Source organism: Oryx dammah, unplaced genomic scaffold (genome assembly GCF_014754425.2).
Source record: "Oryx dammah isolate SB20612 unplaced genomic scaffold, SCBI_Odam_1.1 HiC_scaffold_29, whole genome shotgun sequence".
Lineage (NCBI taxonomy): Eukaryota > Metazoa > Chordata > Mammalia > Artiodactyla > Bovidae > Oryx > Oryx dammah.
In genome coordinates, this window is record NW_024070213.1 from 13,195,447 (window position 1) to 13,210,631 (window position 15,185).

Consider the following 15,185-nt stretch of genomic DNA (forward strand, 5'->3'; position numbering starts at 1 on the left):
GTAGTTCTCCGGCCGGCCTCGCCTCGCCCCGCCCCCTTGTCCAGCCCCGCCCCTAGGCCGGCCCTGCCCCACCCCGCGACTTCGCCATTCCCGGTCAGGCCCCGCCCCACCCCCGGCTTCGCCCCGCCCCGCGCCCTCGCCGTTCCAGGGCAGGCCCCGCTCTTCCCCTTCGGCAGGCCCCGCCCCGCACCCGCGCCCCGCCCCGCGCCCTCGCCATTCCAGGGCAGGCCCCGCCCCACCCCCTTGGCAGGCCCCGCCCCGAGGCCTCGCAGTCCAGGGCAGGCCCCGCCCCCTGTTTCCGCTGGCGGCGGCAGTGGCGGCGGCGCGCGAGCGCGATCCAGCAGGACCCCACATTCCTGGGACCTCGGTGAGTGCGGCCCGGGGCAGGCAGGGCGGCGGACCGCGGGCCGGGGGCTCAGGAACGAGCAGGGTTACCGGTCCGAGTTGGTGGGGGGCGGGCCGGCAAGCCCCCGACCCGGTCCGCTGAGGGGCGAGCGGCCCAGGGCGCCCCTGGAAGGGGTGTCGGGGGCGGCAGTGGGCCAGCTGAGGGCGGGGTGGGATCTGCGCCCTGTGAGGGGGCGGCAAGCCGCCTGAAGGGCACGACGTGTGCGGGGCCCGGTAATGGGGCGAGGAGGGGTCTTCACGGGGAAAGGCTCAGAGGAGGACCTTCCGGGAACGGGGTGCGGGAGTGGCCGGCGGAACCCTAGGCGGAGGGATGGGGGCCTGTAGGATGCAGCAGGAAGGCGGAGCTCCGGAGCTGTCAAGGGGTTCTGACTGTGGGACCCAGCGGGCCGGCCAGGGGAGGTCCCTTCAGCGCCCCCAGGGAGGGCCGGGAGCTCGGGCAGGGCTGGGTACCGCCTGCAGCCCCGGAACTCCCCCACCACCCCTTGGGCCACCGCTGGCAGGTCGGCACTCAGTGACAGGGCTTTGGCAGGCCCCGAGGTCTGGGATGTAGCCCATCTGTGCATCCAAGTTTGGGACTTTAAAAAACTTTCTGTGGTTATAAAGAAATTAAAAAGTCCAAACAAGAATCTGGCTTCTTACCAAAAGCAGTGTTTGTAGTCGTGTATTTCAGAGCTGGAGTCTTGGATCTCCTGTCTTTGGAAAAGATGCTGTCCGTTCTCTGTCTCTTTCCCCCAATGCTGCTAGTGTCTGGGGAGGTTTGAAGCATTAGGGTACTATGGGGTCCCCTAATGGGCTGGGTAGACCTTTCCTCCCCATACCCCAAACATCGATAAGACTGCAGAGAACCAAACTCTTTATGAGATGGTGCCCTTCTGACAGGTAGCTGTCCCCCTCCCTGGGGTGACTCAGGTATTTCCTCCTCCAGGAAGCTTTCCTGGACTAGTGGAGAATACTGAGGACTCACGCTCTGATCCCTGCATATCAGCCAGCTTCCCTCTCTTTACTAAAAATAACCACAGAGAATGTTTTGTATGTATGTTCTGCTATAAAGATGTGTAGTCAACTTGTCATTGTAAGTAATGGGAAGGGGAGGAGACATATTATGGACAATTTCAAACAATGGCCTGGACAAATCATTTATATTTAGCTAAGGAATGCAGCCAGGGAGGCAGACCGTTCACACTGGCTTCCTACCCTCTGCCGGGTCCTGGCAGGGCCCATGCAACTGAGCTGTGGGTTGGAGGGGTGAGTGAGGGAGGAGGGTTGGGGTGGATAAAACTTGAACGGTGATTCAGTTCTACAGTCGCTTGTTGAAGACCTGCTGTGTGCAAGGCCAGGAACAGCTGAGAGTGAACCAGAATGGAGAGAGGATTTTTTTTTGATCTGATTAAATCATATTTTATGGGCTGGCTTCCCTGGTGGCTCAGTGGTAAAGAATCCGCCTGCAATGCAGGAGACGTGGGTTTGATCCCTGGGTTGGGAACATCTCCTGGAGAAGGAAATGGCAACCTACTCCAGTATTCCTGCCTGGAAAATCCCACGGACAGAGGGGTCCATGGGGTGGCAAAGCATAGGACATGACTTAGTGACTAAACAACAGCAGCAAGTCATATTTTAATCTTTAAATTGATGAACACATTTTTATTTTTTTACATAATTAAAAAAATTTTTGAAATAAAATTTTTTTATTTCTTTGGTTGCTTTGGATCTTCACTGCAGCACTCAGAGTCTTTGATCTTCGTTGTGGTGTGAAGGATCTTTAGTTGCATCGTGTGAATCTAGCTCCCTGACCAGGGATTGAACCGAGGCCTCCTGGAGTATGGAGTCCTAGCCATTGGAGCACCAGAGAAGTCCCCCAGCAAATGTCATTTTAGATTGCCCCCTTATAGTTTAGGAAAATGAGGCTCAGAGAGAATAAATGACTTCCCTGAGGTCACCGAACACATAAGTGGGAGAAGCAGAACTTGAACCCGTGGCTTCTGACCCCTTAGGCTGTGTTTTCTGCTATGTCAGCTGCCTCTGTCATTCTTCACTGTTGAACCTGGAAGACTTGGGCTCCGACCTTCGTCCTAACATCTCCTAATTGTGCAACCCTGGGCAAGTTACCGCCCCTCTCTAGGCCTCTCTTTGTTTTTTGAATTTAGTCATGCCCCAGGGCTTCTGGCAGTTCCCTGACCAGAAATCGAACCTGTGCCCCTTGCATTGGATGCTCAGAGTCCTAACCACTGGATCTCCAGGGAAGTCCCCAGTCCTCTGTTTTGGATGATTACGGGTTAAAATGTTTTTAGGGTCTTTTCCATCTTTGGATATCTAACAGTGTAAAATGCTATCAGCAGCCAATCAGTGAGTTAATGTGTTCTTTGTTTATTTTCTATTTTTAATTGTGGTAAAAAGAATGCATAAAAGTGACCATCGTAACCATTTAAAAATGTACAGTTCAGTTGCAGGAAGTATATTCACATGGTTCTGCAACAGATCTCCAGAATTTTTTTGTCTGCAAAACTGAAACTGTACACCCATTAAACTGTAGCCCATCCCCTCAGCCCCCGGCTACCTCCACTCTACTCAGTGTGGTTCATTAGGCTCCTACTATGACGGGGGAGCCTGGTGGGCTGCCATGGGGTCGCACAGAGTCGGACACAACTGAAGCGACTTAGCAGCAGCAGCAGCAGCATGCTGCTGCTAGTCCTTAATAAATGTTGCCCTTGAGGAATGAATAAGGCAACTAGGTAGCTGGCTGGAGTGCCAGTCCTCATCCCTGTGAATATAACTTCAGCACCGGCCAGTTGCTCAGTTGTGTTCGACTCTTTGTGACCCCGTGGACCATAGCCTGCCAGGCTCCTCTGTCCATGGGATTTTTCAGGCAAGAATGCTGGAGTGGGTTGCAATGTCCTCCTCCACGGGATCTTCCCCACCCAGGTATTGAACCTGTGTCTCCTGGGTCTCCTGCATTGGCAGGCAGATTCTTTAGCATTGAGCTACCTGGGAAGCCCCAGCACCAGCCGATCTGTTCAGTAAATGAGTAAGCACGTGAGGCCTGGGGCAAGTGCCTTCACCTCTTTGAGCTTTCCCTTGCTGCTTACAAAAGGAGAATAACAATACCAGCTCTCAGGGCTGTTGGAAGGAGCAGTGGGAGCATGTATGTGAAGCATGTAGCTTAGGGCCTCAGACACAGCAGGTGTGCAGTTAAGTGGTGTCTGTTATTTATAACCTAGCTGAGAAGCTAGACTCACAGAGGAGGAGAGGACTTCTTCCACTGTCAAGGCCCAGGCCTGCTGTGGTGGGCACCCCACGGACTGAGAGGGTGTGGATCTAATCCAGGTGCCTTAGCTGGCACTGCTTATCCTTCCTGGGCTTCTCAGATGGCTCCGTGGGTAAAGAACCCGCTTGCTAATGCAGGAGACACGGGTTCGATCCCTGGGTTGGGAAAATCCTGGAGGAGGGCATGGCTCCAGTATCCTTGCCTGGAAAATCCCATGGATGGAGGAGATTGGTGGGTTACAGTCCATACAGTTGCAAAGACTTGGACATGACCAAAGCGACAGAGCACGCACGCACACATCTTTCCTACCCAACCTGCCCTGCCTGTCCAGCTTCATCTTCCACTCTCTTCCCCCAGGGATCCCCGGTGCCAACCAGACTCATCTCCCAGCATGCCTGGCTCATTCCTTCTTTGTCTCTTAGTCAGACTGTTCCACCTTCCTGAACTCTGCCTCCCCATTCCTTCCTTCCACTCTTTAGGATCCTACTCATGTCTGAGCTCTTTCACAGAGCCATCCCCAAAGAACCTTTTGGCATTTTATGTCTTCATCTCTCCTGGCTTTGCCACACTGCTTGGGGGTGATTCTTTAATGTGTGTCTTAGTACAAGAGTCTGTGCTGGGACTTTCTTGGTGGTCCAGTGGATAAGACTCTGCACTCCCAATGCAGGGGCCTGGGTTTGATCCCTGGTCGGGGAACTAAGATCCCACATACTGCAAGTTAAGAGTTCGTATACAGCAACTAAGTCCACACACTTCAACTGGAGAACATGCATTGCAACAAAGACCCAGTTCAGTTCAGTCGCTCAGTTGTGTCTGACCCTTTGCAACCCCATGAATTGCAGCACGCCAGGCCTCCCTGTCCATCACTAACTCCTGGAGTTCACCCAAACTCACGTCCATTGAGTTGGAGATGCCATCCAGCCATCTCATCCTCTGTCGTCCCCTTTTTCTCCTGCCCCCAATCCTTCCCAGCATCAGAGTCTTTTCCAATGAGTCAACTCTTCGCATGAAGTGGCCAAAGTACTGGAGTTTCAGCTTTAGCATCATTCCTTCCAAAGAACACCCAGGACTGATCTTTAGAATGGACTGGTTGGATCTCCTTGCAGTCCAAGGGACTCTCAGGAGTCTTCTCCAACACCACAGTTCAACAGCATCAATTCTTGGGTGCTCAGCTTTCTTCACAGTCCAACTCTCACATCCATACATGACCATGGGAAAAACCATAGCCTTGACTAGACGGACCTTTGTTGGCAAAGTAATGTCTCTGCTTTTGGATATGCTGTCTAGGTTGGTCATAATTTTCTTTCCAAGGATTAAGACCCAGTGCAGCCAAAATAAATAATAAATAAAGCTTTCTTAATGTTAAAAAAGAGTTTGTGCTGATCTACACCTGATGATACAAAACAATAGAATGGGAAAGACTAGAGATCTCTTCAAAAAATTAGAGATACTAAGGGAACATTTCATGCAAAGAAGGGCACTGCATATAAGGACAGAAAAAATAAAGGACAGAAATGGTATGGACCTAACAGAAGCAGAAGAGATTAAGAAGAGATGGTGAGAATACAAAGAAGAACTATACAAAAAAGATCTTAATGACCCAGATAACTGTGATGGTGTGATCACTTACCTAGAGCCAGACATCCTGGAGTGTGAAGTCAAGTGGGCCTTAGGAAGCATCACTCTGAATAAAGCTAGTGGAGGTGATGGAATTCCAGCTGAGCTATTTCAAATCCTAAAAGATGATGCTGTTAAAGTGCTACACCCAGTATGCCAGAAAATTTGGAAAACTCAGCAGTGGCCATAGGACTGGAAAAAGTCAGTTTTCATTCCAATCCCTTAGAAAGGCAATGCCAAAGAATGCTCAAACTTCCGCACAATTGCACTCATGTCACATGCTAGCAAAGTAATGCTCAAATTCTCCAAGCTAGGCTTCAATAGTACATGAACTCAGAACTTTGAGATGTTCAAGCTGGATTTAGAAAAGGCAGAGGAACCAGAGATCAAATTGCCAACATCCCTTGGGTCATAGAAAAAGCAAGGGAATTCCAGAAAAACATCTACTTCTTCTTCATTGACTATGCCAAAGGCTTTGACTGTGTGGATCACAATAAACTGGAAAATTCTTAGATGGAAATACCAGACCACCTTTACCTGCCTTCTGAGAAATCTATGCGTGTCAAGAAGCAACAGTTAGAACAGGGCATGGAACAACAGACTGTTTCCAAATTGAGAAAGGAGTATGTCAAGGCTGTATATCGTCACCCTGCTTATATATAACTTATATGCAGAATACATCACATGAAATGCCGGGCTGGATGAAGCACAAGCTATAATCAAGATTGCTGGGAGAAATATCAATAACTTCAGATATGCAGATGACACCACCTTTATGGCAGAAAGCAAAGAGGAACTAAAGAGTCTTTTGATGAAAGTGAAAGAAGAGAGTGAAAAAACTGGCTTAAAACTCAACATTCAAAAAACGAAGATCATGGCATCTGGTCCCATCACTTCATGGCAAATAGATGGGGAAACAACAGAAACAGTGACAGACTTTATTTTCTTGGGCTCCAAAATCACTTGTAATGGTGACTGCAGCCATAAAATTAAAAGATGCTTGCTCCTTGGAAGAACAGCTAGGACAAACCTAGACAGCATGTTAAAAAGCAGAGACATTACTTTGCCAACAAAGGCCCCTATAGTCAAAGCTATGGTTTTTCCAGTTGTCATGCATGGATGTGAGAGTTGAACCATAAAGAAGGCTGAGTGCTGAAGAATTGATGCTTTTGAACTGCGGTATTTGAGAAGACTCTTGAGAGTCCCCTAGACTGCAAAGAGATCCAACTAGTCAATCCTAAAGGAAATCAGTCCTGAATATTCATTGGAAGGACTGATGCTGAAACTGAAGCTCCAATACTTTGGCCACCTGATGCGAAGAACTGGCTCATTAGAAAAGATCCTGATGCTGGGAAAGACTGAAGGCAGGAGAGGATGAAATGGTTGGATGGCATCACTGACTTGATGGACATGAGTTTGAGCAAGCTCTGTGAATTGGTGATGGACAGGGAAGCCTGGCGTGCTGGGGTTCATAGGGTTGTAAAGGGTCTGACATGACTGAGCGACTGGACTGAACAGATACAAAAATGAAAATGGTAAAGGTCCTTGTCTTCATGGGGCACATAATGCAGTAAAGCGTTAAGAAAGATCTTCTGAAAAATGACAGTTCAAAATATAAGGTGAGCAGCCTATGAGAGTAGAATATGGATTCAAACGGGGGTGGAGTTGATCACCCTGATTCTAGAGGAACACATCATATACCAGGAGGTGTTTGACGTGAACACTGAAGGACCACTTTCCTTTCAACAGAAGGAAGGAAGGGTGAGCCTGAGGAACAGCACTGAGGAACTCCTGGGGCTTTGAACAGCTCAGTGGGGCCAATGAGTAGATTGTGTTGGGGGAACCTCGAACCTTCTAGAATCCCAAGTTTGCATCTGCAGCACCATTTGTGCACGAGCCTGGCTTTCTCCGGAGTCATGTTTCCACGAAGGGAACATGTTTCCTGTATATATCTTCGCATCCCAAATTAACCACACTTTCAACTTCTGCAACAGTTTAACCTCTCACTTGATGGCCATTTTTCACCAAGTTTTTATTGCTCCTCGAAAGTAACTTTGGGGCTTTCACTGGTGGCTCAGTGATGTAGAAGTCACCTGCCCGTGCCAGAGATGTGGGTTCAACCCCTGGTCTGGAAAGATCCCACACGCCTTGGAGCAAGTAAGCCCGTGCACCACAACTTTGTATTCTAGTACTTTAGTGCCTGAGAACTGCAACTACTGAAACCTGTGTGCCCTAGAGTCCGTGCTCCACAACGAGAGAAGCCACAGCAATGAGAAACCCATTCACCGCAGTGAGAGTAGCCCCTGTTCCCTGCAACTAGAGAAGAGCCCGCACAGCACAAAGACCCAGCACAGCCAAAAATAAATAAGTAAATAAAATTATATAAAAAAAGGAACTTTGGATGTAGCAGAGATGGATGCAACAAAGTGGCCTCAGAGGGTCTCTCTCCCTTCTCAGTCAACTGACACACTTTCAGATATACGAAACTTTGTCTCACTGTGAGTGGTCAGAATTCCAGACGTTAAATCCTTGGATGCCAAGGGTCTACCCCAGGGATGGCAAATACCTGGCACAGATACTCTTACTGTTAGAAGGGCCCCTAGCAGACATCACTGATTCATCTTGGATGTCTTTCCCGCTGAGTCTTTAGCACCCACCACCCGCTGAGTGCTTTCCAGGTGGCACTAGTGGTAAAAAATCTGCCTGCCAGTTCAGGTAGACGGAAGAGACGCAGGTTCAATCCCTGGGTTGGGAAGATCCCCTGGAGGAGGGCATGGCAACCCACTCCAGTATTCCTGCCTGGAAAATTCCATGGACAGAGGAGCCTGGCAGGCTACAATCCAAGGGGTCACAAAGAGCCGGACACGACTGAAGTGACTTAGCACGCACCAGCTGAGTGGACTATCACAGCAGCCAAAACCCATTTGCCCTCTGGCCTTCTCCAGTTGTTGAATGAATAAGGTTTTTTTTTTTTTTTAAATATTTTATTTGGCTGTGCCTAGGAGGGTCTTTGGAGAAGGCAATGGCACCCCACTCCAGTACTCTTGCCTGGAAAATCCCATGGATGGAGGATCCTGGGGCTGCAGTCCATGGGGTCGCGAAGAGTCGGACATGACTGAGCAACTTCACTTTGACTTTTCACTTTCATGCATTAGAGAAGGAAATGGCAACCCACTCCAGTATTCTTGCTTAGAGAATCCCAGGGATGTGGGAGCCTGGTGGGCTGCCGTCTATGGGGTTGCACAGAGTCGGACACGACTGAAGCGACTTAGTAGCAGCAGTAGCAGCAGCAGCAGGAGGGTCTTAGTTGCGGCTTGTGGGATCTAGTTCCCTGACCAGGGATTGAACCTGCGTCCCCTGCCTTGGGAGCGCAGTCTTAGCCACTGGACCACCAGGGAAGTCCTAACGAATGGGTTCTTGATGGGAGAGACTGCAGACCAAAGAATGGCCGTTGCTGGACAGATTTCGCGCTGGAGTGCCTTCACAGCAGGTAATGACCTAATGTTTTGTGTATTTTCCTGCAGAAATATCCTGGGATCGTCTCTGATCTGTCAGCCGTCAAGGTGTTTGCAGGAAATTCAAGGAAAAAACAGGTCAGCGCCAGTCTGGGTTCATCGTGTGGTGGGGCCTCTGAAAGTCTGAGTGTTATAAATTGTTTAAAGCCAGAGTCTCTCTTGCCCTTTCACTGTGGGTTGGGGGCTGAGGATGGACTGGGATGTTGACATTTTCTAGCTGTCTCTCTGCCCCCCAGCTCTTGACTTTGAATTGATAAGCCCCTCAAATTGGGCTTTGGGGGCCAGGGAGATAGTCCCTCCTCCTGGCTGTTTCTGAATGGTAGCCGGCAGTATTCTTAATTTCTTTCTCCACCACCTTGATGGTAGGGAGGAAGCCTGGGGGGATACAGGAGAGGCCTGTAACTTCCTGCTTCCTGTCTCCTCCCGGCAGTGGGCTTGGGAGCCAAGGTGGAGGACCTCCCACTAGCCGGCCAGAAAAGAATCTCTGGGAATCTGGCCAGTCCCACCTGTGTCTGTTCCTCTTTACTGGGCCCTGCAGGAAAGCCTCTAGCCCTCTGGGTGGGCACCCTCTGCCAGGATGCTCACCAGGGGTCCTCGTCTCTGCTCCTGCAGGCTCTGGGGGGATATTGCTGGTAGCTTCTTTCTTCCCACCACCCGTGTGTTGAGGCCCCTGCGGAGCTGGATGTGGGCGGCAGCCTACCCAGGCTTCCACTGTGGATGGTGCTGATTCAGGTTCCAGCGCTGCTGCCTACAGACCTGGGTCTTTTAATGTTTTACCTGATGTGTGTTTTATCCTGTGGCTTCCTCCTGCTGGGTGGTTTGTGAATCTTTTACCTTTCAGAACCTGACTGCGTGGTGGAGGGGGTGGTGTGGTGATAAGGGTGGTGGGTGGGAAATTTTCTTGTCAAGAGTCCCTTCTTTGTGAGTCCCAGCACAGCTGTTTGGAGCCCCAGGAGCAGCCTCGGGCCTCTTACTGGCCTGTTGTGCTTGTCACATGACACTCAGGTGCCAGAATTCATATTTGTCATCGTCATCATCTGCCACAGTGTCAGTATGTCCACAACTAATTTAGGTTTCCTTGGTGGCTTAGACGGTAGAGAATCTGTGTCTGATGTAGAAGATCTGGGTTCAATCCCAGAGTCAGAAAGATCCCCTTGAGAAGGAAATGGCAACCCACTCCAGTATTCTTGCCTGGAAAATCCCATGGACAGAGGAGCCTGGTGGGCTACAGTCCACGGGGTCCCAAAGAGTTGGACACGGCTGAGTGACTAACACACACACAGACACACCTAATTTAATATGGCTGCAGTATTGAATCTTAATTTTACTCTCATTTAGTTTTCACGAGGGTCCTGTGGGGTAGCTAGCATTTCCCGTTTCGCAATGGCAGCAGTTGAAGTGGAGCGCAGGCCAGAGACTTGCCTAAAACCACATCTTTAGAGCTGGGGGCGGGGTCAGCGGCTTAACAAGCCCCGACCCCTGCCTTCCCAGCTGACCTTCGGCCCCTCCTATCAGGCCAGGGAATCTGCTCTTGTCCCTCTTTGAGTCTGCAGTCTGCTGCAGCCAGGATGTAGGCTCTCATTCTAAGTCATTCCCCGCTCCCTTGGGGCCTGGCAGGGGAAGGGGGTGGTGTGCTTTCAGTCTGCCGCCCTGGGATTTGGGGCACCGCCTACAGGACGACTGGCTGGCAGCCGGCACGAGGCCAGGCCGAGGGAAGCCAGTCTGCTGAAAATCCGGTGGCGGGGATGGAGGGAATTGTGCACAAGTGGGTGAGGGTCATCGCCGGTCCTGCCTTGTCCTGCCCCATCACAGAAATCCCATGGGGCCTGCCTGGAGGGGCCCTGCCAAGCCCAGCATGCTGGGAGGAGCCTCGAGGGAGGAGCCGGACAGCTGAGCATCACTTGCCATCTAGCCAGATGGCTGTCCTTCTGTGGGTCTGTGCTGAAGGCAGAGTCGCTGGTCTGAGTAAAGGCCCTTCTGGACAGGAAGTTTATCCCCTCCTGAGGCTGTCTCAGGCTTTGATTTAGCTAGGTCTTCTCCTGCAGTTGAGCTTCCGGAGTGGTGACCAGCTCCGGGTGGAAGGTCGTCTACCTTTGCCTGGTTAGGTGACCTGGGACAGGCCCGTCTCCTCCCCTCCATCGCTCAGATGCCTTCTGTTTCTGGCCTTGAGGTGGGCGGAGGACGGAAGGACAAGGTTAATGAGTGAACCAGACCTCTGAGTCCTGATGGAAGCTGGGCTGGGGGCTGAGGATGTCCACAGAGACGGCTGCCCGGCTGGTTAGCTAGCGGCCTGCCTTCTGTCCTGCGCTGACACCTCTGTGGCCACTCTCATTTCACCTGCTTCCTGCCCCAGCCTGATGAGTTTAGGAGGGAGAGCCCCCATCTCTGGGCTCCAGCCCAACACATTAATAGTCTGAGCGTCAGTTAGAGCCCCTGGCTTCCCAGGTGGCTCAGATGTAAAGAATCTGCCTGCCACAAAAGAGACATGGGTTTGATCCCTGGGTCGGGAAGATCCCCTGGAGGAGGAAATGGCAACCTGCTAAAGCATTCTTGCCTGGAGAATCCCATGGACAGAGGAACCTGGTGGGCTACAGTCTATGGGGTTGCAAAGAGTCAGACACGACTGAGAGACCAACATCTTCTTAGAGCCCCAGTCTGGTGGAATGAGAACATCTGCCAGGTCAAGGCCGGCTTCCCCCTGCCCTCCTCTCAAACCAGATCTGCAGCCCAAACTCAGTGGCACTGGCGGGGCTCTCGAAGAGGCAGCCAGGAGCTGCGAGTCTGCAGGCTCACCTATCACCACGTGTGCTTCGGTCCCCGATCAGCAGCCACATGTAGATGAGGGTTTTTTTTTTTTTTTTTTAAATAATTTTTACTTATTAGCTGTGCTGGGTCTTCGTTGCTGTGTGAGGGCTTTTCTCTAATTGTGGAAACAGGGGGCTACTCTCTAGTTGCGACGCACAGGCTTTTCATTGTGGTGGTCTTTCTTGTTGCAGAGCATGGGCTCTAGGCACATGGGCTTCAGCAGTTGCGGATCCCGGGTTGCTAGAGCACAGGCTCAATCGTTGTGGTGCATGGACTTAGTTGGGCTTCCCAGTGGTAAAAAACCTGCCTGCAGTGCAGTGCAGTGCAGGAGACGTGGGAGACTCAGGTTCCATCCCTGGGTTGGGAAGATCCCCTGGAGGAGGGCATGCCAGCCCACTCTAGTATTCTTGCCTGGAGAATCCCTGGATAGAGAGAGGAGCCTGGTGGGACCCAGTTCATGGGGTCGCAAAGAGTTAGACACGACTGAAGCAACTTAGCTCACATGCATAAACTTAGTTGCTCCGAGGCATGTGGGATCTTCCCAGACCAGGGATTGAACCAATGTTTCCTGCATTGGCAGGAGGATTCTTTACTGCTTAGTCACTAGGGAAGTCCTAGAGATGAGTTTTGAGTGTCTGGCTTAATACTGTCTGTGTGTTTGAGGTTCCCACCCCCTCCCCACTCCCTTTCCAGGACATGGTAATTTATTGCACTTTGAGTACTTGCTTGCTTTCTGAGAGTCTTGTAATCATCTCTACGCCAGTGTCAGCATTTGTAGAAATATCTGGCCTTGTGCTGCAAGCAGGAAAGGGTAGGGGTGGAGAGCCACCCAGGGGCTCTGAAGAGTCAGGCATCTCAGCCGGTCCCTGGAGCCCCCCACTTGTTGGGAAGGCTTGGCTGTCACTGCAGGAAGACTGAGGGTCCCTCAGCCCCCCATGTAGGATCTTGATGTGTTTCTGACCTTGGCCTTGGCAACACAGGGCCACTGCTAACCCTCAAAGCATCTTTGTGCAGATTCAAAAAATGCACTGACTCAATGGACGTGAGTTTGAGCAAACTCCAGAAGACAGTGAAGGACAGGGAAGGCTGGTGTGCTGCAGACCATGGGGTCGCAAAGAATCAGACATGACTTAGTGACTGGAAAACAACAGGTGAAAAAGAAAATAAATTAGAGTGAGTAAATTGTTGTAAACCTGAACAACGTCCCTCTCCACCTGGGCCAGCCTTCTGGAGCCCTGGCAGGCAGTGGCCCTGTGCTTGTGCGTCCGTCCCAGCATTCTTGTGCTCCCTGCAACCCCGGGAGGAGAGGGGGTTGGGTTCAGAGCTGGGGAGAGGGCCTGGGGTGGGAACGGGCCTCTGAGAGCAGTGGATGGGGAGGGGCGTGATCTCAGGGGGTGCTCAGAGCAAGGGTAGAACCAGGTGTGGCTGTGCGTGTGTGTCAGTGAGTGTGTGTGTGTGTCTGTGTGAGTATGTGTTTGTGGTTATCTGAGTATGTGCGTGCGAGTGTGTGCGAGTAATGTATGTGTGTCAGTGTATGTGTGTGTGTCACTATGTGTGTGTGTGTGTATGTGTGAGTATATGTGTGTCAGTGAGTATGTGTATGTGTATGTGCGAGTATGTGTTTATGTGTGAGTATATGTGTGTGTGTGGGTGTGTGTGTGTGTGCACAAGTATGTATGTGCACGAGTGTGTGTTTATGTCTCTGTGTATATGTGTGGGTGTCTGTGAGTTTGCATGTGTGAGTGTGTATACATGTGTGTATGTATGTGTATATGTATGTGTGTCTGTGAGTATGCGTGTGTGTGAGAGTATATATGTGTGTGTGTATGTGTGTATCTGTGAGTATGCATGTGTGTGTATGTGTGCATCTATGAGTATATGTGTGTATGTATGTGTAAGTGTGCGAGTATGTGTGTGCACATGCATGTGTATGTCTATGTGTATATGTGTGTGTGAGTATGCATGTGTGTATATGTGTGTGTGAGTATATGTGTGTATGTATGGTATGTGTGTGTGTGAGTATGTGTGTGCACATGTGTGTGTATGTCTATGTGTATGTGTGTGTATGTGTCTGTATGCATGTGTGTATATGTGTGTGTCTGTGAGTATATGTGTGTGTGTATGTGTGAGTGTGTGTGCGAGTGTGTGTGTATGTCTGTGTGTATATGTGTGTGTCTGTCAGTTTGCATGTGTGAGTGTGTATACGTGTGTGTATGTGTGCGTATATGTATGTGTGTGTGTCTGTGAGTATGCATGTGTGTGAGCATATATGTGTGTGTGTATGTGTGTATCTGTGAGTATGCATGTGTGTGTGTGCGCGCCTATGAGTATATGTGTGTATGTATGTGTAAGTGTGTGCGAGTATGTGTGTGCACACGCGTGTGTGTATATCTATGTGTATATGTGTGTGTCTGTATGCATGTGTGTATATGTGTGTGTCTGTGAGTATGCATGTGTGTACATGTGTGTGTCTGTGAGTATATGTGTGTGTATGTGTGAGTGTGTGTGCGAGTGTGTGTGTATGTCTGTGTGTATATGTGTGTCTGTGAGTATATGTGTGTGTATGTGTGAGTGTGCATGCGAGTGTGTGTGTATGCATGTGTGTATATGTGTGTGTCTGTGAGTATGCATGTGTGTACATGTGTGTGTGTGAGTGTATGTGTGAGTGTGTGTGTGAGTGTGTGTGTATGTCTGTGTGTATATGTGTGTGTCTGTCAGTTTGCATGTGTGAGTGTGTATACGTGTGTGTATGTGTGCGTATATGTATGTGTGTGTGTCTGTGAGTATGCATGTGTGTGTGTGCGCGCCTATGAGTATATGTGTGTATGTATGTGTAAGTGTGTGCGAGTATGTGTGTGCACACGCGTGTGTGTATGTCTGTGTGTATATGTGTGTGTCTGTCAGTTTGCATGTGTGAGTGTGTATATGTGTGTGTATGTGTGTGTATATGTATGTGTGTCTGTGAGTATGCATGTGTGTGCGAGTATATATGTGTGTGTGTATGTGTGTATCTGTGAGTATGCATGTGTGTGTGTGTGCGCCTATGAGTATATGTGTGTATGTATGTGTGTGTGCGAGTATGTGTGTGCACACGCGTGTGTGTATGTCTATGTGTATATGTGTGTGTCTGTGAGTATATGTGTGTGTGTATGTGTGAGTGTGCATGTGAGTGTGTGTGTATGTGTGAGTGTGCATGCGAGTGTGTGTGTATGTCTGTGTGTGTATGTGTGTGTGTGTGTGAGTATGCATGTGTGTATGTGTATGAGTATATCTGTGTGTATATGTGTGTCTTTGAGTATGCGTGTGTGTGCGAGTAATGTGTGTGTGTCAGTGTGTGTGTGTGTGTGCGAGTATGTGTGTGCTTGTCTCAGCATGTCTGCACGTGGGGGTCTGTCTAGAAGGGCATTCTCCTGCATGTTCTCTTAGCTGAGAGGCCCACCTGAGCCCTCTCACCAGGCCAGCATATACCTGTGATGCGAATGCCCCGCTCCCTTTAGAGTGTGAAGCAAACACAGTTCCTGGCTGCCGGCCCCAGCGTGGAGGCTCAGGTGTTGGGTCAGTGCTCTCCAACAAGCCCCGGG

General features: G+C 50.4%; 1 protein-coding gene across 1 annotated transcript in view; it reads left to right on the top strand.

Moving 5' to 3' along the window:
* Nucleotides 1-291: 291 nt before the first annotated feature.
* The window catches only part of TSPAN9 (tetraspanin 9), a 187,376-nt gene continuing 172,482 nt past the window's right edge, over nt 292-15,185 (top strand). Inside the window, exons 1-2 of the mRNA XM_040233738.1 lie at nt 292-367; nt 8,809-8,877. The gene's annotated coding sequence lies outside the window, so the exon portion shown is untranslated. The remainder of the gene's footprint in view (nt 368-8,808; nt 8,878-15,185) is intronic.